This window comes from Salvelinus namaycush, unplaced genomic scaffold (assembly GCF_016432855.1).
Source record: "Salvelinus namaycush isolate Seneca unplaced genomic scaffold, SaNama_1.0 Scaffold2325, whole genome shotgun sequence".
In the NCBI taxonomy this organism is placed as follows: Eukaryota; Metazoa; Chordata; class Actinopteri; order Salmoniformes; family Salmonidae; genus Salvelinus; species Salvelinus namaycush.
The window spans coordinates 9172-33314 of record NW_024059148.1 but is presented as its reverse complement, the minus strand read 5'-3'; the positions used below and the strand labels follow the sequence as shown (position 1 = coordinate 33314).

The 24143-nt window shown below is 44.4% G+C and overlaps 1 long non-coding RNA gene across 1 annotated transcript; it reads left to right on the top strand.

The window, feature by feature from the left end:
• Nucleotides 1-2016: 2016 nt before the first annotated feature.
• LOC120038682 lies at nt 2017-23705 on the top strand. The gene is made up of 3 exons (XR_005475170.1): nt 2017-2091; nt 15642-15777; nt 22773-23705. It is a non-coding gene; the product is annotated as an uncharacterized LOC120038682 (long non-coding RNA).
• Nucleotides 23706-24143: the final 438 nt, after the last annotated feature.

Sequence of the window (24143 nt, the reverse complement as noted above, 5' to 3'; positions counted from 1 at the left end):
TACATTTTTTCTTTCAATTATTTTACTTTAATTAAAGGTTACATTTTTGTGAATATTTCGAATAAAAGACCAAGAGAATAAACAAATACATTTTTTCACAGCAGTTTTGCTCATATTTACCAAGTTTGCCAATATTAGTGGAGAGCACTTTACACATACAGTACACATACAGTCAAAAGTTTGCACACACCTAATTCAAGGGTTTTCTTTGTGTTTACTATTGTAGAATAATAGTGAAAACATCAAAACTATGAAATAACAATATTGGGAATTATGTAGTAACCTAATTCTTCAAAGTAGCCACCCTTTGCCTTGATGACAGCTTTACGCACTCTTGGTATTCTCTCAACCAGCTTCACCTGGAATGCTTTTCTAACTGTTTTGAAGGACTTCCCACATATGCTGAGCACTTGTTGGCTGCTTTTCCTTCACTCTGCGGTCCAACTCATCCCAAACCATCTCAATTGGGATGAGGTTGGGTGATCTGATGCAGCACTCCATTACTCTCCTTCTTGGTCAAATAGCCCTTATACAGCCTGGAGGTGTGTTGTGTCATTGTCCTGTTGAAAAATTAATGATAGTCCCACTAAGCGCAAACCAGATGGGATGGCGTATTGCTGCAGAATGCTGTGGTAGCCATGCTAGTTAAGTGTGCCTTAAATTCTAAATAAATTACTGACAGTGTCACCAGCAAAGCACCATCTCCATGCTTCACGGTGGGAACCCCACATGCAGAGATCATCCGTTCACCTACTCTGCGTCTCACAAAGACACGGTGGTTTCCACTAGTCTAATATCCATTGCTTGTGTTTCTTGGACCAAGCATGTCTCTTCTCTTATTGGTTTCCTTTAGTAATGGTTTCTTTGCCGAAATTCGACCATATAGGTTTCCTCTGAACAGTTGTTGTTGAGATGTCTGTTACTTGAACTCTGAAGCGTTTATTTGGGCTGCAGTTTCTGAGGCTGGTAAATAATGAACTTATCCTCTGCAGCAAAGATAACTCTGGGTCTTCCTTTCCTGTGGCGGTCCTCATGAGAGCCAGTTTCATCATAGCGCTTGATGGTTTTTGCGACTACACTTGAAGAAACTTTCAAAATTCTTAAAATGTTCCGTATTGACTGACCTTCATGTCTTAAAGTAATGATGGACATTTCTCTTTGCTTATTTGAGCTGTTCTTGCCATAATATGGACTTGGTCTTTTATCAAAGAGGGCTATCTTCTGTATACCAACCCCACCTTGTCACAACACAACTGATTGGCAATAACGCATTAAGACAGAAATTCCACAAATTAACTTTTAACAAGGCATACCTGTTCATTGAAATGCATTCCAGGTGAGTACCTCATGAAGCTGGTTGAGAGAATGCCAAGAGTGTGCAAAGCTGTCATCAAGGCAAAGGGTGGCTACTTTTGAAGAATCTCAAATAAAAAAATATTTGGATTTGTTTAACACATTTTACAATGTAGAAAATAGTAAAAAATAAAGACTCTCAAATGAGTAGGTGTGTCAACTTTTGACTGGTACTGTACAGACACACTCTTGAACACACACGTCAAACTGAACGATCACACAGCTCACTCCCTCAACAATACAGCCAGATTATAAAAATAAACCCCTGCACAACTACTTAATGGTGTTGCTCCCTCAATATCCCCATCCATCAAGTTTTAATGGGCTAGTGTAGTAGTGGAGGGTACATGCCTATCAAAAGTGTGTCACAAATACCACCCTATTTCCTATATAGTGCGCTAAATTTTACCAGGGTGTATCGGGGGCACTATATGTGGAATAGGGTGCCATTTGGGAAGCGTGTGTGAGGGGGAAAAGGCTTGTCTCAGCTGGAGTGTTTCCTTTTGCCAAATAAAGGCCACTTGAAAGGCCCAGGGATGATGGGAATAAACTGTTTTATGTAAGAGGCCCAATCTGATTCTAACTTGGCATTTATTTGTCTCTCTCATTCTTTCTTCCTCACGTTTTCTCTTTCTATCTTTCTCCCCACCTCTCTCCCTCCCTCCAGAGTGCTCAGTTCTACAAGATGACCACAGAGAACTACCACAAGGCTGCCGACGGAATCAACGCAAAGTTCAAGTAAGTTAAAATCACATGTCATTGTGTTTAATTACCAGAAGTGTATCAAGTTATCCTGGATAAATGAATGTAGACACCCCCCATCGACAATATCTCCATTCACTGCAGAATGAATAGGCTTTCATCTCAAATGCTTCCTCCTCAAGGCCAATGTTGGCAATGAAGAGCTCAATACCTGATGTTGGCTATTAAGGTTTTAACAGTGTACCGCTTTTCTTCCAAGATCTCCAAGGTTACTCTGTCAGTTTAAAAGTAGGCCACACTGCAAGCACATCTAACCAACTTCCAAAGGGGTCCAAAGAACACCACAGAGGATGTTGGTCGTCTTTGTGTCCGGTTTGGATATTAGGGTCCTGTTCATTAGAGCATACCGTAACGGAACATTTTGCATCAGAAAATTACAATGAGCCGTTCCAATTGGATAAGTCCAGGTTGTCCCTCCTTGTTTTTGTTTTTTTCTCCGTTTGGTGCGTACACGACCCTTCAGTGTTGTTAGTGACCATTTAAAAGCCCCGTCAGTCCACTGAGAGTACTGCCGTTAGCCACATGCTAACTAACCCATGTCTTTCAATCAGCTCCAGATTAGCCTACCCTATTAGCTCATGTTGATGATGTGGCTCACTGATAGCTACAGGTCAAATGGAGCCCTCTCTGGTGTACACTGATGTGTAATGGCTGCAGTGATTGCCATGGTGTGTGTCTGTGTGTGCGCATGTGTCTGTTACAGAGTATGTGTTGTCCCTGTGAACCAATCATTGGTAGTTTACCTGCTTTATCAGACTATAACCAGCTTACAGTCATTCCAACAACAAAGGTGCTTTCAGCACCCTGAGGAAGGCGCTGCGTGCTGAAACGTTGGTTGCTATACCCATTAAATGTTTGGGAGTATAATTAGTGTGCAACTGTCTTCTTATAGTTTGTTAGTCAGCACCTCTACAACATATTTTGGGTGTGCGTCAGCTTATGCTTTTTGCTAGCATCTAATCCTTTAAAATATTTCAACAAACATGCCTTTGTATGTGTCAGACAACTTTGTCCATCAGTGCTTTTAGCAATTTGCCCTCCTGTATGTTAGGTTGTCCGTGAGATTCACAGAGACCCTATTAACCATCACGTACATGTAACTAAAGAACATCTCATTTCCAGTCCATCGCTGTTCCATAACTCCTAATAAGGGACCATTAGGCTCCATAGTAATGTAACAAAGTGGATGAGGAGTCCACAGGAGGTGGGGCGAACGGGGCCCAGAGCCCATGGCTCTGTCTGGGAAGGGGGCGCTAATCGTGTTAGCCTGTCATTAGCCGGCGCTAACGCCAGGATCATTGTCTCCCTGCAAAATGCTAGAAACTGATTAGCCATCCGCTGGGGTTCGCTTTAGCTTAGGGTAGAGCTGGGGTTGAGGCTTCCCAAATCGCATTAAGGAAATGCATTGCTGGAATATCATTAGAGCGACACAACGCGCTAACTGCTAACACATGTCTAGCGAAGTCACATGATGGTGGAGTCTCAGTGGCAAGCGCCCTGATTGGTTGATTGGATTACGGGAGGTGCATTACTAGGGCTGTGATTGGATTAGATGGGCTGGGGAGGGAGAATGTGAGAGCGTGTGTGGTTTAATGAAATGGCGGGAGGGTCTGGTGTTACAGGAGGACAGGGAGGGAGGACAGGGTTACTGCTAGTAGACACTAATCAGGTTTCATTGGGTGTGTTTGGTGCCATCGCGCACGTGTGTGTGTGTGTGTGTGTACATGATCTGTATTAGTGTGAAAAGACCTTGTTTAGTATTGCGCAGCGTACAGAGGTCTCTATGAGTTGTCCCTATGGACGTTATTGCGATACGACAGAGAGTGCATGAACGAGAGAGATAAGATGGTATCTGGCGTTCAGTGGAATAATAAGGCAAGATGTTTAGTCTCAGAGCCTTTTGATTTCCTGAAAGTTGAAACTGCCCTGGAGATAAATGGGAAAGAGTAGGAATATACATAATTGATTGAATTAACATGGGTTTGATATGATAATCGGGCTTATGAAGTTAGAAATGTCTTTCTGCCCAACGTCTTAATTTCCCCGCTGGTCCCACAGACTTTATTAATAGAATGTTTGATAACATTTGAGGCTCTGGTCAACAGTAGTTTGATATCCTGCTAATACTGTAGTAATATATTTCCCTGTAGATACTGTACTGATAGCCTAGCACTGTTGCCTCCTGCATGAAAGCGTTTGGCCTCTATTGGTATCAAATTAATTGACAATAGTGCCTGAAGGCTTGGATGTCACTTTTGGGATATTTGAACCCTGCTGGAGGAGTACATTTTTTAGTTTGTGTGGTTTATGCACACATTATGCCTGTAGAGAGGTGCGTGTTTGCAGTGTGTAGGGTAGTGCAGCTGTTTCCTGCAGTTCCAGCGGTATTCCTGGCAGAGCATGATGAGCTCTCCCAACCGGAACGCCGCTACCTAAGAGTGACCTCATTTTGCGCACACACAAACACCTGGCTCCCACTAATACTTTCTCAGTTTTCATCCTCTCCCCAGCTTCTATGAATCTGCCCTGAGGTCCTGACACACATCATCACAATTCATGTTAATAGCCCTCGCCTGTGGTAAACACATAATGAATCACACACACACACACACACACACACACACACAAGTATCATACGAATCAAAAATCTAATCTAATGTATTTATAAATCCCTTTTTTACATCAGTAGATGTCACAAAGTGCTTATACAGAGACCCAGCCTAAAACCCCAAACTGCAAGCAATGCAGATGTAGAAGCACGGTGGCTAGGAAAAACTCCCTAGAAAGGAAGGAACCTAGGAAGAAACCTATAGAGGAACCAGGCTCTGAGGGGTGGCCAGTCCTCATCTGGCTGTGCGGGGTGGAGATTATAAGAGTACATGGCCATTAAGTCCAGATTGTTCTTCAAGATGTTCAAACGTTCATAGATTACCAGCAGGGTCAAATAATAATCACAGTGGTTGTAGAGGGTGCAACAGGTCAGTACCTCAGGAGTAAATGTCAGATGGCTTTTCATAGCCTAGCATTCAGAGGGTGAGACAGCCGTTAGAGGTTGAGAAGAGACACCACCCTTTTAGGGTATTGCTATCTTCAGGTTGAGAAGAGACACCACCCTTTTAGGGTATTGCTATCTTCAGGTTGAGAAGAGACACCACCCTTTTAGGGTATTGCTATCTTCAGGTTGAGAAGAGATACCACCCTTTTAGGGTATTGCTATCTTCAGGTTGAGAAGAGACACCACCCTTTTAGGGTATTGCTATCTTCAGGTTGAGAAGAGACACCACCCTTTTAGGGTATTGCTATCTTCAGGTTGAGAAGAGACACCACCCTTTTAGGGTATTGCTATCTTCAGGTTGAGAAGAGACACCACCCTTTTAGGGTATTGCTATCTTCAGGTTGAGAAGAGACACCACCCTTTTAGGGTATTGCTATCTACAGGTTGAGATGACACACTTTAGGGTATTGCTATCTACAGGTTGAGATGACACACTTTAGGGTATTGCTATCTACAGGTTGAGATGACACACATTAGGGTATTGCTATCTACAGGTTGAGATGACACACTTTAGGGTATTGCTATCTACAGGTTGAGATGACACACTTTAGGGTATTGCTATCTACAGGTTGAGATGACACACTTTAGGGTATTGCTATCTACAGGTTGAGATGACACACTTTAGGGTATTGCTATCTACAGGTTGAGATGACACACATTAGGGTATTGCTATCTACAGGTTGAGATGACACACTTTAGGGTATTGCTATCTACAGGTTGAGATGACACACTTTAGGGTATTGCTATCTACAGGTTGAGATGACACACTTTAGGGTATTGCTATCTACAGGTTGAGATGACACACTTTAGGGTATTGCTATCTACAGGTTGAGATGACACACTTTAGGGTATTGCTATCTACAGGTTGAGATGACACCCTTTAGGGTATTGCTATCTTCAGGTTGAGATGACACCCTTTAGGGTATTGCTATCTTCAGGTTGAGATGACACACTTTAGGGTATTGCTATCTTCAGGTTGAGATGACACACTTTAGGGTATTGCTATCTACAGGTTGAGATGACACACTTTAGGGTATTGCTATCTACAGGTTGAGATGACACCCTTTAGGGTATTGCTATCTACAGGTTGAGATGACACCCTTTAGGGTATTGCTATCTACAGGTTGAGATGACACACTTTAGGGTATTGCTATCTTCAGGTTGAGATGACACCCTTTAGGGTATTGCTATCTACAGGTTGAGATGACACCCTTTAGGGTATTGCTATCTACAGGTTGAATGACAACAATAATACTGAGTATGTATTTGAATTAATTCTGACGAGCTTTCCTTGTTGTCATTCAGCCTGTAATTATCAAGGCCCTAGAGGTGTCTTCTCTACCTGTAGTTATCAGTACCCTAGATGACTGTCTTCTCTACCTGTAGTTATCAGTACCCTAGAGGACTGTGTCTTCTCTACCTGTAGTTATCAGTACCCTAGAGGACTGTGTCTTCTCTACCTGTAGTTATCAGTACCCTGGAGGACTGTGTCTTCTCTACCTGTAGTTATCAGTACCCTAGAGGACTGTGTCTTCTCTACCTGTAGTTATCAATACCCCAGAGGACTGTGTCTTCTCTACCTGTAGTTATCAGTACCTTAGAGGACTGTGTCTTCTATACCTGTAGTTATCAGTACCCTGGAGGACTGTGTCTTCTCTACCTGTAGTTATCAGTACCCTAGAGGACTGTATCTTCTCTAACTGTAGTTATCATTACCCTAGATGACTGTGTCTTCTCCACCTGTAGTTATCAATACCCTAGAGGACTGTCTTCTCCACCTGTAGTTATCAGTACCCTAGAGGACTGTGTCTTCTCCACCTGTAGTTATCAGTACCCTAGAGGACTGTATCTTCTCTAACTGTAGTTATCAGTACCCTAGATGACTGTGTCTTCTCCACCTGTAGTTATCAATACCCTAGAGGACTGTGTCTTCTCCACCTGTAGTTATCAGTACCCTAGAGGACTGTGTCTTCTCCACCTGTAGTTATCAGTACCCTAGAGGACTGTGTCTTCTCCTAACTCCTCTGTATGCCGTCCCTCTAACCACTTATCCAACACAGTCTAGATGGACTATCATACGGTCCAGTCCAGATGGACTGTCATACGGTCCGGTCCAGTCCAGATGGACTGTCATACGGTCCGGTCCAGTCCAGATGGACTGTCATACGGTCCGGTCCAGTCCAGATGGACTGTCATACGGTCCGGTCCAGTCCAGATGGACTGTCATATGGTCCGGTCCAGTACGTGAAACCTTTACCAACACACTGGCTCTTAGTGTCTGGGCACAATGTTGCACTGTGCAGGTTACGGCTGAATGACAGGTGTGTGAAACGGGTTTCATTTATAGCTATGTGTATACTGTTTATAATGTCCAGCTCCTTGCAGTCAGGTCAACAGGTCGACCTCTCCGTCTACTCCTCCCATCCCTGCTGGCGAAAGAGACACACTCATCCCTCCCTCCATCCCTCTGTCCCCACATACATATTCAACAGCCAAACAGTCCTAGAGCAGAGTTTTGGTCTGGGTGGTTAAAGCCTAACACAACTCTGCATTTTGATAGTCATTAAATGAGGAATTGGGAACAAACCTGGGAGTCTATTGAATATTCTTCCAACCACCCCTAACAATACAGATATGTGGGATGTGGTGAGAAAGCTAACCTGTCTGTATTTAAAGGCTCTGTTATCTGTGAGGCACAGAGGGGTGTGTGTAAGCGTGTGTGTGGGTGTGTGTGCGGTCTCGCTGAGGTAAGACTTGACCCGCCTGACGAGTGCACATCAACCCGCTGCCATTACAGGAGACCGTAGGTCCGTAACTAGGCAACTTGGACCCCCAGTACAAGATGGTGGTCAATGCAGTCAGACATCAGTCAATAACCTTAGCTTAAACCCCCCCCTACCCCCCACACACACACACACTTAAAAGCCTTTATGTACTGGCTGTAAAATGGTCCTTGCTCGGACACACACACACTCTCATATAAACACATTTAAAAGCCTTAGTACTGGTTGTAAAGCCTCCCTCTCTGCTTTCTGATCTCACACACCTTTTAGTGACTGAATAACTGACTTGAACACATTGTAAAAGGACTGTTGGGCAGACTGTGGCACATCATAAAATCTGTAGATTTCTGTGTGGACTACAAATGATGCTTTAACAGTAAATTCTCTTAGGAATACAATAGTTTTACTTTAACAGTAATGTATCATAGGAATACAATAGTTCTACTTTAACAGTAATGTATCATAGGAATACAACAGTTTTACTTTAACAGTAATGTATCATAGGAATACAATAGTTCTACTTTAACAGTAATGTATCATAGGAATACAATAGTTCTACTTTAACAGTAATGTATCATAGGAATACAACAGTTTTACTTTAACAGTAAATTCTCTTAGGAATACAACAGTTTTACTTTAACAGTAATGTATCATAGGAATACAATAGTTCTACTTTAACAGTAATGTATCATAGGAATACAATAGTTCTACTTTAACAGTAATGTATCATAGGAATACAATAGTTCTACTTTAACAGTAATGTATCATAGGAATACAATAGTTCTACTTTAACAGTAATGTATCATAGGAATACAACAGTTTTACTTTAACAGTAAATTCTCTTAGGAATACAACAGTTTTACTTTAACAGTAAATTCTCTTAGGAATACAACAGTTTTACTTTAACAGTAATGTATCATAGGAATACAATAGTTCTACTTTAACAGTAATGTATCATAGGAATACAACAGTTTTACTTTAACAGTAATGTATCATAGGAATACAATAGTTCTACTTTAACAGTAATGTATCATAGGAATACAATAGTTCTACTTTAACAGTAATGTATCATAGGAATACAACAGTTTTACTTTAACAGTAATGTATCATAGGAATACAATAGTTCTACTTTAACAGTAATGTATCATAGGAATACAATAGTTCTACTTTAACAGTAATGTATCATAGGAATACAATAGTTCTACTTTAACAGTAATGTATCATAGGAATACAACAGTTTTACTTTAACAGTAATGTATCATAGGAATACAACAGTTTTACTTTAACAGTAATGTATCATAGGAATACAATAGTTCTACTTTAACAGTAATGTATCATAGGAATACAACAGTTTTACTTTAACAGTAATGTATCATAGGAATACAATAGTTCTACTTTAACAGTAATGTATCATAGGAATACAATAGTTCTACTTTAACAGTAAATTCTCTTAGGAATACAATAGTTTTACTTTAAGTTGTTCTTCGATGCCATGGTTAAGAGTTCTGTTTTGTTGCTGATGTTCTGTACAGTTTCGTCTTCACTGGTTTGGACAGGGCTGGACATCTTGACTAAGTTTCAGTTTTCCCTCAACAACCCATCCCCTGAGCAGCGAGAGAGTAGGAACAATCGTAAACTCTATTTTTTGACAGTAAATCTTCTGTGCGTGAAGTGAATGAAATTCACATGATATGAAGCCCTTTCCTGTGCTATGAGTGGTCTGAGTAGTCGAGAAGAGAACTAAACTACAATGCAGCCTTCTCTGTCGTGTTGATTGTCATACCAAACATTAGTTAGTTAGTGTGCGTTGGCAAGGGATGACAAAGGTAGAGCCATAGTATGGAAGTGATAGTGAATGGTAAAAACAGAGCAAAACTCCATTCCAAGAGCTCTCAGGAGATGTCTCCCGGGTTGAGTGTCAGTGGGGGGACCCAGCTCTCAGGAGATGTCCGCCGGGTTGAGTGTCAGTGGGGGGGGGCCCAGCTCTCAGGAGATGTCCGCCGGGACGAGTGTCAGTGGATGGGCCCAGCCCTCAGGAGATGTCCGCCGGGACGAGTGTCAGTGGGGGGGCCCCAGCCCTCAGGAGATGTCCGCCGGGACGAGTGTCAGTGGGGGGGCCCAGCCCTCAGGAGATGTCCGCCGGGACGAGTGTCAGTGGGGGGGCCCAGCCCTCAGGAGATGTCCGCCGGGACGAGTGTCAGTGGGGGGGCCCAGCCCTCAGGAGATGTCCGCCGGGTTGAGTGTCAGTGGGGGGGGGCCCAGCTCTCAGGAGATGTCCGCCGGGACGAGTGTCAGTGGATGGGCCCAGCCCTCAGGAGATGTCCGCCGGGACGAGTGTCAGTGGGTGGGCCCAGCCCTCAGGAGATGTCTGCTGGGACGAGTGTCAGTGGGGGGGCCCAGCCCTCAGGAGATGTCCGCCGGGACGAGTGTCAGTGGGGGGGCCCAGCCCTCAGGAGATGTCCGCCGGGACGAGTGTCAGTGGGGGGGCCCAGCCCGCAGGAGATGTCCGCCGGGACGAGTGTCAGTGGGGGGGGCCCAGCCCGCAGGAGATGTCCGCCGGGATGAGTGTCAGTGGGGGGGCCCAGCCCGCAGGAGATGTCTGCCGGGATGAGTGTCAGTGGGGGGGGCCCAGCTCTCCTTTCTTCTGTTCCTTCTCATTATCTCACTCTCTTATTTATTTCTCTCTGGTGCTCATTTGTTTATCCTTTTCTCTCCTTTCTTTGTCTCACTCTTTCTCAATCTCTACTTTTTGTATCTCTCTTCTATCCCCCCCTCTCTCCCTGATGGATATCACCATGGGGGGTCAGTCAGGTCTTCTTTAAAAAGCGATGAGAGTTAAGTGTGTCATTTTTCTCTCTAAATGGATCATTTGTATTTATTTGCCTGACTCTGTCACAGAGCCGGTCTTAACCAGAGAGGACATGAAGGCTCTTTAAGAGGCCCCAGCTTCACCTCCTAACCCTATTATAACCCAAGTGCTTGTAAATGATGATAAATGGACCTTGTGCCTTTTGAGAACTCAATCTGGGCCTTGTAATCCATACTCATGGACATAGGGAAGATAGATCCTACTGTGGGTGTCAGTTTATGGTCAACATATGTTTTTGGATAAATGGATGGAGAAATATTGCACCCATACGTGTAAGATATGTGTAACACAATACTGTACAGTGAGAAAGTCACTTACATATCAGTATGCCTTTTATTTTCTTGAAAAAATTAAGCAATGATTTGCTATAACTGCTGTCCATGCATATTTATACAAGACATTAGTACGATTTGGTCAGGATAGTTTTTGTCTGGCTAGAGAGACTACCGTACTCATAGTACAGTGGAATAGCTATGCTTTTTCAATGCGCTGACTGGTGTAGGGGAAGGAGAGAGGAAAGGATGGTTTTCTATGAGCTGTCTGTTTCTGTTTCTACGCCCTATAGGAGGGACAGATCTAGTTAGTCTGTTTCTACACTCTATAGGAGGGACAGATATAGTTAGTCTGTTTCTAGAAGTAACACAGCATAGCTAACCAACTAGTCGCTTAGTATAGAATCTCTTCCTCCTCCTTTTTGTTTTCTCTTTTCCTTCTCTCTTTCCATCGCCTTTCTGTTCATCCCTCAAACCTACGTGCTTCATTATCCTCCTTTATCTCCCTCCTCCTTCACCCTCTTTCCCATGCTATATCTTTCTTCTACTGGCTTTATTTTGTGTATCCCTGTCCCCTCCTCTCCGGCCACCCTCTCCTGTGTGTGCTTTCGCTTTTTACATGTTCATATTCTTCGGCCTCTCTCTTGCCCACCCCTCTCTCTCTCTCTCTCTCTCTCCCCGTCTCTGATAAAGCATCTCATCTCAATGCGGCTCCCTGCGGTTTGTCATATGTCTCCCCTCTCCAGCTTGATTTATGTGGCTGTGGTGTATAAACCATACTGTAGCTCTATGAAACAAACCCTAAGCGTCCCCTCTCTCCTGCTCTATCTATGGATCAAGGGGGGGAGAGAGGGAGGAAAGGAGGGAGAGGAGGAAAGAGGGGAAACTTATCTCATATCAATAGAGCTATGTTGGCATGGAGACCTTTACTGATGGCCTCCTATATAAGCAGAGAGATGTATTGTCCCCCCACTCCGTAGGTACAGTACACACACCTCCCTCTCTCGCCTCGCTCAGCTACACGTCTCCATTTGTTTCAATCTCTCACTCTCTGAAGTTTTATTAAATATCCCAGGTGCCTCTGAGGGGGGTGGGATGGCCATGCAGGGAGAGGGGATTTTTGATTGACAGCAGATGGATTTGACCTGCGAATGAATCTTCTGGTTGTCTGTGTTAGAGAAGGGGAATGAGAGGGAGGAAGAGGGATAGAAACTGCGAGACAGAGAGAAAAACGGAAAGGGAGAAAGAAATCAAGAGGGAGAGAAACCGAGAAGGAGAGAGGCAGAGATCAGACAAATCTATATGTCTTGTAGGTTCAGAGGAGCCATTCGGTCTCTTCCCAACCCTGAACAAAGAGCATTGTAAAAACAAATATGAACCATGGTCCCCCTCAGATTTCTGACCCATTACGTCAGAACATATTAGCTACAAGTCTGATCTTAGACCACAACCAACTGTTTCCTCCTCAAAGGTCACAGCATTGAAACGTTTTTGTGCTTTTGATTCCTGTGGGGTCCAGAAACCGATAGAGGGGGGGGGGGGGGGGGGGTGTTTACGGATGCCCCAATGTTCAGGTTCCATGGGAACAGGATGAATCACTGCTGTTTCTGACTACATGTAAATATATCATAGACAGTTCCCTGGGAATGGCATTCACTATGTGGTGCTACAGTACCTTCCCCTTGACTACTCTACTAACAAAACTACAAAACCTTTCTCTGAGGTTGTATTGGGAAGATACAGTTGCTGTGCTGTGGCTATGCAGCACACAGGCCGACTGTATTACAGGTGATAGTAACTGATGAGGGAGAGCCTAATGTAATATTGAGAAGGCAGAAATTCTCTTTCTCGGTCTCTCTTTCTCTTCTCTCCTACCCGTGGCTGTGAGAATGAGTTAATATTAATCATAATGATGGATGATGAATGACCCTGCGTGAGCCAGAGTGTGTGTGTGACAGTGTTATTGTCCTGATTAACTAAACACTGTCTCAGGTCTCTCTATGGAGTAGGGAAAGAGAAGGAAAGAACGAGAGAACTGAGATTTATCTCCCATTTCCTCTCTCTCTCTTACCCTCTCTCTCTCTTTCTCTCTTAGCCTCTTTCTCTCTCTTACCCTCTTCCTCTCTAGGTGTTCTACCTCTCCCCCCCCCCCCCCTCTCTGTCATCTGTAATGGTTTCTAAGAGAAACAAACACTTGTGTTGTATCAGCAGGCTGCACCTGGCATTAATGCAAACGCTTAAGAAAATAATTAGCGGGTGTACGTGGCTGCCTGGTCCCTGAAGATGCCCAAAGGCAGTGGAATGAATGCTACGGTATAGGAGCTGCAGGAGAAGAATTCTGCTGTCTGTGTGTGTGAGACACACTGTCGTCCTTCACCGCAGAGACTTAGAGAAATGGGCATGTCACTCCGAAGGCAATGAGTGGATTCTCTTGGTGCTTGAAGAGCCTCTATGTATATGAGATGGTGCGTAATGTTCAATCGCTGCTCAAATGTGAAGAATAGTGACAACCTACAGTACCATCAGAAATATCCATTAAATGGAAGGTTAACAATGTTAAGAACTTATTTCAGATCATCCAGCACTTGCTGCTTTGTATCAATAGGTTCCTTACTCGCCTACATGTTGTTAAATGCAGTGGCGGCTGGTGACGAGATGTGAGGAGGATGGATTATTGACTGACATCCCTTTGGCCATAATACTGTGGCCATGTGTTGGCGGCCATACTCCGAGGTCCAATGCAACCAGCCCTCCTGCATTGCATCCTGGGTAATGAACCATGTGGCCGTTGTGTCCTTTCAAACCCAACAGGAGGGTGAATTCTCACTACAGGCGGTAAATCCAACACCTGATTGGAACTGGAGGGGCTCAGCTGTGCCCCTAATGCCCCTCCAAGGATCAGAAAGGTGCTGACAGGCGAAATCAGCACTTTTGTGTGCTAACTGCTAAAGGATGATGCCAACATTAGCATAATGGCCCTAACATGTGCAGGTGTATCTTTTATGTATGGGTGGTTTATGGGGTGTGCTAACTGTCAAGAGACAGATCCTGCTAGCTGTTAGCATGAGATCATTGGTGCAGTTGATAGTCCTTGCTGCTGAGGTTAGCGAAAAGGCACTAACGCTTTGGGACCCATATGGCATTGCAGTGGTGATGAAAGACCATTTGTGGACTGAAGCTAGCCTTTAGCAGAAGATAAGCATTGCGATGTACAGCTAGCACGAAAGTGGAACAATTTGGTGGCTCCACAGTACTGAACTATGCAGACAGTTTTGGTTAGCATTAGCGCACTTGTGATGTTTGATACACTGACACCTCCGTGTCAATAGTTGTTGTCGCGGTGTCAGTAGTTGTTGCCGCGGTGTCAGTAGTTGTTGCCGCGGTGTCAGTAGTTGTTGCCGCGGTGTCAGTAGTTGTTGCCGCGGTGTCAGTAGTTGTTGCCGCGGTGTCAGTAGCTGTTGCCGCGGTGTCAGTAGCTGTTGCCGCGGTGTCAGTAGCTGTTGCCGCGGTGTCAGTAGCTGTTGCCGCGGTGTCAGTAGCTGTTGCCGCGGTGTCAGTAGCTGTTGCCGCGGTGTCAGTAGCTGTTGCCGCGGTGTCAGTAGCTGTTTCTGCGGTGTCAATGGCTATTTGGTGTCAGAAGTAAGGACCAGCTCTTTGGGTGCTGTATTCCTCAAATAAATGTTTATTTGTCAAGTACACGGTTTACAGGTGTAAAAGGTGCAGTGGAAATGCTTGTGTGCCATTTCCCTTTAACAGTGCAGTACAATTATCAATCATCAGTCAATAAATGTCCACTTAGCACGACCAAGGGGACAGCTAGCTATAGGAGAGGGTGTGTCAATGCAATCAGAACCCTATAGTCATACAGGCTCTATCAATCAATACTGATAGTCAGTTCTCAGTTCTGTGGTCAATAAACCCACGAGAGTCATCATCTTCATCACTATGATGAGGAGTTTCCTATCTCAGTACAACAACTTTTTATTGTTGTTCATTTCCTTCTTCTTTATCCTTTTTTTTCTCCTCTGTTTATTTTCTGGGTGTGTCCATATTAGACATTGATTGGCCAGTGTGTTTTCTGAGGAGAAAAGAGAACACAATTAGCCATAGAAAAGAAGCCCTGGATAGATCTCCTGTTTCCAGAGGGACAGGTATAGAACCTTTCTCCTGGTGACAGGATAGCACGGCTTGCCAATATTCACACGTCCTCTGGCCCTTCCATTGACGTGGGGAGCCTCTAATGAATGGATTGGCATGCCCGTCACTGTTGCGCTGACGGTTGCTTCCATTGGCTGGATCAACCTTTGGCCCCATCTCTTCTACAGTCTGACTGATCCCAGATTAACCACTGCTGTGGGATGGGGAATGGGCAGAATGGGGAGGACAATTTCATGTTTTTGTGTGTCTCTGCTCTCTCCTCCTGTCAGTAAATGGGGAATGTTAGTAATTGCTTGTTTTGCAGGTGTGTATGTGAGGGCTGATGTGATTGTTTTTAATGTGTGTAGTGTATGATATTGATTCTAAATACTAAAGTCTGTCTCCTCCAGGCGGTTTGAGGTGAGTCCAGTGTGTGCTGATCTGCAGGGTCAGATCCTGAAGTGCTACCAGGAACACAGTGGGAAGACTCTGCTCTGCTCCACCATCGCCTCCCGCTACCTGCAGTGTGTCAACCAAGCTAAACAGGTGGGCCCACGGGGTGTGTCTGTGTACCTTGGGATACGTATGAATAACTTTTGTTGGTGTCTATCCCCATCTACTGTAATTTATAAGACATGTTGTTTTGTTTACAAATCTCTACTGTCTCAAAAGTAAAACATGAATGAGTTCTACATCTAATGAAAGCTTCTGTTTATTCCCATATTGCTGCATGATTTTGTTGTCTGAAAAGAATGGCAATAATGATCTTGCTCCGCTATGGGCAACCGCTACAGACATTAGAAAGTAAGTTGTACTGTTCCAGGATCTGTCTCTCCCAGTAGACTAGCCATGGGCAACCGCTACAGACATTAGAAAGTAAGTTGTACTGTTCCAGGATCTGTCTCTCCCAGTAGAGTAGCTATGGGCAACCGCTACAGACATTAGAAAGTAAGTTGTACTGTTCCAGGATCTGTCTCTCCCAGTAGAGTAGCTATGGGCAACCGCTACAGACATTAGAAAGTAAGTTGTACTGTTCCAGGATCTGTCTCTCCCAGTAGAGTAGCTATGGGCAACCGCTACAGACATTAGAAAGTAAGTTGTACTGTTCCAGGATCTGTCTCTCCCAGTAGAGTAGCTATGGGCAACCGCTACAGACATTAGAAAGTAAGTTGTACTGTTCCAGGATCTGTCTCTCCCAGTAGAGTAGCTATGGGCAACCGCTACAGACATTAGAAAGTAAGTTGTACTGTTCCAGGATCTGTCTCTCCCAGTAGAGTAGCTATGGGCAACCGCTACAGACATTAGAAAGTAAGTTGTACTGTTCCAGGATCTGTCTCTCCCAGTAGAGTAGCTATGGGCAACCGCTACAGACATTAGAAAGTAAGTTGTACTGTTCCAGGATCTGTCTCTCCCAGTAGAGTAGCTATGGGCAACCGCTACAGACATTAGAAAGTAAGTTGTACTGTTCCAGGATCTGTCTCTCCCAGTAGAGTAGCTATGGGCAACCGCTACAGACATTAGAAAGTAAGTTGTACTGTTCCAGGATCTGTCTCTCCCAGTAGAGTAGCTATGGGCAACCGCTACAGACATTAGAAAGTAAGTTGTACTGTTCCAGGATCTGTCTCTCCCAGTAGAGTAGCTATGGGCAACCGCTACAGACATTAGAAAGTAAGTTGTACTGTTCCAGGATCTGTCTCTCCCAGTAGAGTAGCTATGGGCAACCGCTACAGACATTAGAAAGTAAGTTGTACTGTTCCAGGATCTGTCTCTCCCAGTAGAGTAGCCATGGGCAACCACTACAGACATTAGAAAGTAAGTTGTACTGTTCCAGGATCTGTCTCTCCCAGTAGAGTAGCTATGGGCAACCGCTACAGACATTAGAAAGTAAGTTGTACTGTTCCAGGATCTGTCTCTCCCAGTAGAGTAGCTCAGTGTTGTCTAGACATGTAGCTTCATCAGACCCCAGATGTAGGTGACTGTGTGTAGCATCACTAGAACAGTTCATTTCCTTCCTACATGACTTAATGGTTGTTGTCGGCCAAACACACGTCTTTCTCTCTTCATCCCTCATTGAAACATGTGCATCTTAAAGCACTGTCAATAAACACACACACACACTCACACACACACACACTCACATATACACTAACACACACTAACACACACTCACATATACACTAACACACACTAACACACACTCGTATATACACTAACACACACTAACACACACTAACACACACTCTAACACACACTAACACACACTCTAACACACACTAACACACACTCACATATACACTAACACACACTCGCATATACACTAACACACACTCACATATACACTAACACACACTAACACACACTCGCATATACACTAACACACACTCGCATATACACTAACACACACTAACACACACTCGTATATACACTAACACACACTAACACACACTCGCATATACACTAACACACACTCGCATACACACTAACACACACTAACACACACTCACATATACACTAACACACACTAACACACACTAACACACACTCGTATATACACTAACACACACTAACACACACTCACATATACACTAACACACACTAACACACACTCGTATATACACTAACACACACTAACACACACTCGCATATACACTAACACACACTCACATATACACTAACACACACTCGCATATACACTAACACACACTCGTATATACACTAACACACACTAACACACACTCGTATATACACTAACACACAAACACACACTAACACACACTAACACACACTCGTATATACACTAACACACACTAACACACACTCGCATATACACTAACACACACTCTAACACACACTAACACACACTCACATATACACTAACACACACTCGCATATACACTAACACACACTCACATATACACTAACACACACTAACACACACTCGCATATACACTAACACACACTCGCATATACACTAACACACACTAACACACACTCACATACACACTAACACACACTAACATATACACTAACACACACTAACACACACTCGCATACACACTAACACACACTAACATATACACTAACACACACTAACACACACTCGCATATACACTAACACACACTCGTATATACACTAACACACACTCACACACACTCGCATATACACTAACACACACTAACACACACTCACATACACACTAACACACACTAACATATACACTAACACACACTCGCATATACACTAACACACACTCGTATATACACTAACACACACTAACATATACACTAACACACACTCGCATATACACTAACACACACTCGTATATACACTAACACACACTAACACACACTAACACACACTCGCATATACACTAACACACACTAACACACACTCACATATACACTAACACACACTAACACACACTCGTATATACACTAACACACACTAACACACACTCGCATATACACTAACACACACTCTAACACACACTAACACACACTCACATATACACTAACACACACTCGCATATACACTAACACACACTCACATATACACTAACACACACTAACACACACTCGCATATACACTAACACACACTCGTATATACACTAACACACACTAACACACACTCGTATATACACTAACACACACTAACACACACTAACACACACTAACATATACACTAACACACACTAACACACACTCGTATATACACTAACACACACTCGTATATACACTAACACACACTAACACACACTCACATACACACTAACACACACTAACATATACACTAACACACACTCGCATATACACTAACACACACTCGTATATACACTAACACACACTAACACACACTCGCATATACACTAACACACACTAACACACACTCACATACACACTAACACACACTAACATATACACTAACACACACTAACACACACTCGCATATACACTAACACACACTCGTATATACACTAACACACACTAACACACACTCGCATATACACTAACACACACTAACACACACTAACACACACTCGCATATACACTAACACACACTCACATATACACTAACACACACTCGCATAGCTCGACTGGTCACACACACACACACACACATACACTAACAAAGACTCGTGGCTGCCCCTGCGTTTGAGACCATAGTGTTTCTCGCTTGTTAAAACTCACTCTAAACTGTATGTTCAGAGGAAAGGTCTATTTCCATAATACCTGCTGACGCTGGCTGGTTTCTTTCACTGCTTAAGTGTGTGTTTAATTTAATAAGGTCCAGGCCAGACGACCAGGTCAGACGATGCCTTTCTGATACCATTGTCCTCTCGTTCTTTTTCTATTGCTCTCAAGTCATTGGAAAGTGGACGTGTTTTAGGCCCTCTAAGAAACGCATATGGTAATGGTATTGTCTCAACGTATACTCAATTTATATTCAGATAGGTTTTCTATTAGATTTTTTCTTTTAGAATTTGACAGTTCCTAGAGAACTGTGTTCCGCCGCTCTCCCCCGGGTATTAGTAATACATCTAGGTCCGCTGGGTGCGGCTAGGTTTTAAGCTATACATCATGTAAATAACACTATGTATTATTCATTTGTACGAGTGCTACCTACCTGTAGCCTCTTTGGAATCCCACAAGGCTGTGTGGTCCCTGCCGCACACATTCACTGCTCTGATCTTGTAAATGTGGAAATCAGCCTGGAATATTATGGTAATCCACAGAGTTGATCAGCTTCCCGCAATCGAAATACACTCGTAGTGAGTGTGTTATCTGTGTAAGAAAGCTGTTACAATCATCAGGTGAGAGATAAAACAGAGCCCTGATAGAGCTCTACAGCAGGTGATACAGCCCACTGCAGAGGGACAATATAACCTAGTTAAAAGAATAGAAGAAGAGGTGATACAGCCCACTGCAGAGGGACAATATAACCTAGTTAAAAGAATAGAAGAAGAGGTGATACAGCCCACTGCAGAGGGACAATATAACCTAGTTAAAATAATAGGAGAAGAGGTGATACAGACCACTGCAGAGGGACAATATAACCTAGTTAAAAGAATAGGAGAAGAGGTGATACAGACCACTGCAGAGGGACAATATAACCTAGTTAAAAGAATAGAAGAAGCGGTGATACAAGTAATGATTTGTGGTTTATTATTATAGCAGATGCGGTAGAGTAGCTACACAGTAACCGAGCAGGAAGCTATGTGGAGGGGTCAAATTTATCAAGCACCAGATAAGACCTAGATGGGGTCAAATCTCTGCCTCTCAACCTTCGCTCCTACTCTTATCTGTGTCTCAATTCATCTTTCTGTGATTCCTTGCATCCTTCTCAATGTCCCTCCCCTCTGACCTTCTCCAATGTGTTTTGGGAAGGAGGCAAAATCGACGAAAGATGATGAATTGAGAAGGAGCCCCAGTTTAGCTATAAAAGACAAACTTACCCTCCACAAGCCCTGATACACTTCACACTCCACACAAAACCCCAGCACCCTTCAAGCTTCAAACGGCCCGCTAAACCACTAAACATGCCCGTAATGAATTACCCCTAGATAGGATTGTCCACTCCATCACCATTGAACACACAATAATAATATGACATAATCAGTCTGAATATTGACTGGTCCAAGAGAGGGGAAAGACTATAGGGTTGTCATCAGACAGGCCTTTGTGACTAATAATTACTAGTATTCCTTATCATCGGCCCACGATAATATTTAGACCTTGATGGCCTCTCTCACACACACACACACACACACACACACACACACACACACACACACACACACACACACACACACACACACACACACACACACACACACACACACACACACACACACACACTCCCTGTCACTTTATAATACACACAATGCTAAACGGGTCCAGATAGCAACTGACTGGGGTTATTATATAGAAAGAGGGGGAATAGAGCGACTGGAAGGACGGATAAAGAGGAAGAAGACTCTCTTTTGAGAGGCCCATGAATAGAATGTTTATCACGGGGGCCGATCTCTCTCGCGCTCTCTCTTCATTGCATATTCTCGCTGCATGACCACTTCTTGCCTTGTTGCCTCCCCCAGTCATCTTGGATCTCAGAGGTCTTACTAGCTGCTATAGCTTTTTTGGGATGTAAAAATCTCAAATAAATCTTCCTTGTTGACTGTCTTTGCACAGAGTTTAAACCGTGTTTAAAACAGCTTGTTCTATGTTTGACGTGATCCTGCTGTAAACCAGTTAGCATGCTGTCTGACCATATCTATTCAGTTCAGCTACCTCCCTTCTGTCACATTACAGCATTATATAAGGCCCCAGCCTTCAACATGTGACTTGTTGGAGCCCCTCATTGCTTGTTGTTGACTGTTAGGTTGGGCAGAGTAAATGTTGTTCATCTGTAATGACTGGTGTCATGGTAGTATAGAGTGTAGTCTGTTAGGTTGGGCAGAGTAAATGTTGTTCATCTGTAATGACTGCTGTCATGGTAGTATAGAGTGTAGTCTGTTAGGTTGGGCAGAGTAAATGTTGTTCATCTGTAATGACTGCTGTCATGGTAGTATAGAGTGTAGTCTGTTAGGTTGGGCAGAGTAAATGTTGTTCATCTGTAATGACTGGTGTCATGGTAGTATAGAGTGTAGTCTAGTGTGTAGAATGAATTGATCCGCTTGCTGTTGGACAGCTATAGGGAGGCACCGACATGGATGAATCTAATCTAGAGCACAAATCAATCTACTGCCCTCCCTCCCTCTCTCTCCTCCTCCCTCTCTCTCCTCCTCCCTCTCTCTCCCCCTCCCTCTCTCTCCTCCTCCCTCTCTCTCCTCCTCCCTCTCTCTCCCCCTATCTGTATAGTCAGTCGCTTTGTGTTTTTCTCCTTTGTTCTCCCTCTTAAGTAAAAGACACTTTTCTGTGTTCCCCCACATTGTTTTCCTCTCCCCTCCCCATCTCCTCTAATTGTCCTCACCACACTTCTCCTGGAAGGTTTCATTGTGAGGCATCAAATGCTATAGCCTGTATCAAATGGGGATGGACAGGGAGGGTGGTGTGTTGGGGATGGACAGGGAGGGTGATGTGTTGGGGATGGACAGGGAGGGTGACGTGTTGGGGATGGACAGGGAGGGTGACGTGTTGGGGATGGACAGGGAGGGTGACGTGTTGGGGATGGACAGGGAGGGTGACGTGTTGGGGATGGACAGGGAGGGTGACGTGTTGGGGATGGACAGGGAGGGTGACGTGTTGGGGATGGACAGGGAGGGTGACGTGTTGGGGATGGACAGGGAGGGTGACGTGTTGGGGATGGACAGGGAGGGTGACGTGTTGGGGATGGACAGGGAGGGTGACGTGTTGGGGATGGACAGGGAGGGTGACGTGTTGGGGATGGACAGGGAGGGTGACGTGTTGGGGATGGACAGGGAGGGTGACGTGTTGGGGATTTGTGGCAAGAGTTATGGCTAATATGAAATCCCCTCCCCTCTCTCTCTCTACCTCCCTCCTCCCCTCTCTCACATTCTCTCTTTTTTTTATCCTGTTGTTCCAGAACAAGTTGAGGACTGGGGGCTAAGCGGGAGGTGCTGTGGCATTACGGTTTACCAACCCTTTATCGACTGCAAATGAGTGGAGAGGAGAGTAAGCACCAGAGATCGCAACCCCGACTCGAGGTAGAATCAGAACTGCAACCTGACCAGAACCAGGAACACAAGAAAACCAGACAACCCTGAGAGAGAGAGATGGACACCCCTTAGCCCAACACCCTTCTCCCCCCACCCCCACTGACCCCCAAACCCTTTACTCCTTCGTAAGATCCCACCTACAGTACCTACACCCCTTCTCCCCCACCCCACTCCACTGCATGTCTATCTCTACTACCAAGAGGGAGGAGGACAACGGTAGCACTTCCTAAAGAGTACAGCGCAGTAGCTCCATCACGCAGCAGCAGTAGGAGAAGTGCAACTGTCCTCCATGTTGGAGACGCATGAATACATGCAGAGACGGAGAGTTTAAGTCTAGGCGGAGTCCACCAGAACCAATGCAGGCCCAGAGCTGAAGATATCCTCACGGACTGAACCACTATCATTACCAACACGCACCACCACCCAACCAGCTCACCCCTCTTACAAAGCCACTAGTCCGCCCCATCACCACACCCTCTATCATAAACCTACATGATCACATGACTTCTATCCACCAGGCTTCACCCTACTGTATCCCTCTATCCACTATATAAACCTACATGATCACATGACTTCTATCCACCAGGCTTCACCCTACTGTATCCCTCTATCCACTATATAAACCTACATGATCACATGACTTCTATCCACCAGGCTTCACCCTACTGTATCCCTCTATCCCTGTGCGCTGTCCTGCACACACCATTGTATTAGTAATGCATCTGCTTGTTTTGTTTTCATCCTAACCGTGTCAAAATCACGTCTGATCAGAGGAAATTAAAGAATGATACCGGAATTGACCTTGTTGTCGTTGAATGTGTCTCTCAATGTTAAATGTGAACGAGGGTGGGTGTGTGAAAGAGACTCCCTATTGTGTAGTCTCTGTGTTGTGTATTTCTATGTAAGTGACATCAGAAGGACGACTGTTCTTCAGCGACGGAGCCGCAGTCATCTTGTCTCCCTGGCGACAACGCACCTGGCAGACGAAGAGAGAGCGAAACCCTCTCAGAGAGAGAGATGGAAAGGAAGAGAGGGAACACTCCTCACACTTGTATCCTCCTCCCTTCCTCTCAGACTTGTCATCAGTCCTCTGTGCTGCTCCAGTTCAGTGGAGGACTACAAATCTCTTTACCGCTCCTCTCACTCTCTCTTTCCCCGCACACAAACTAATACTACCAGCGACAAGACTGCTTCACAATGCCGTCTGCACTCTATACCAGATACTGTGTGTGTGTGCG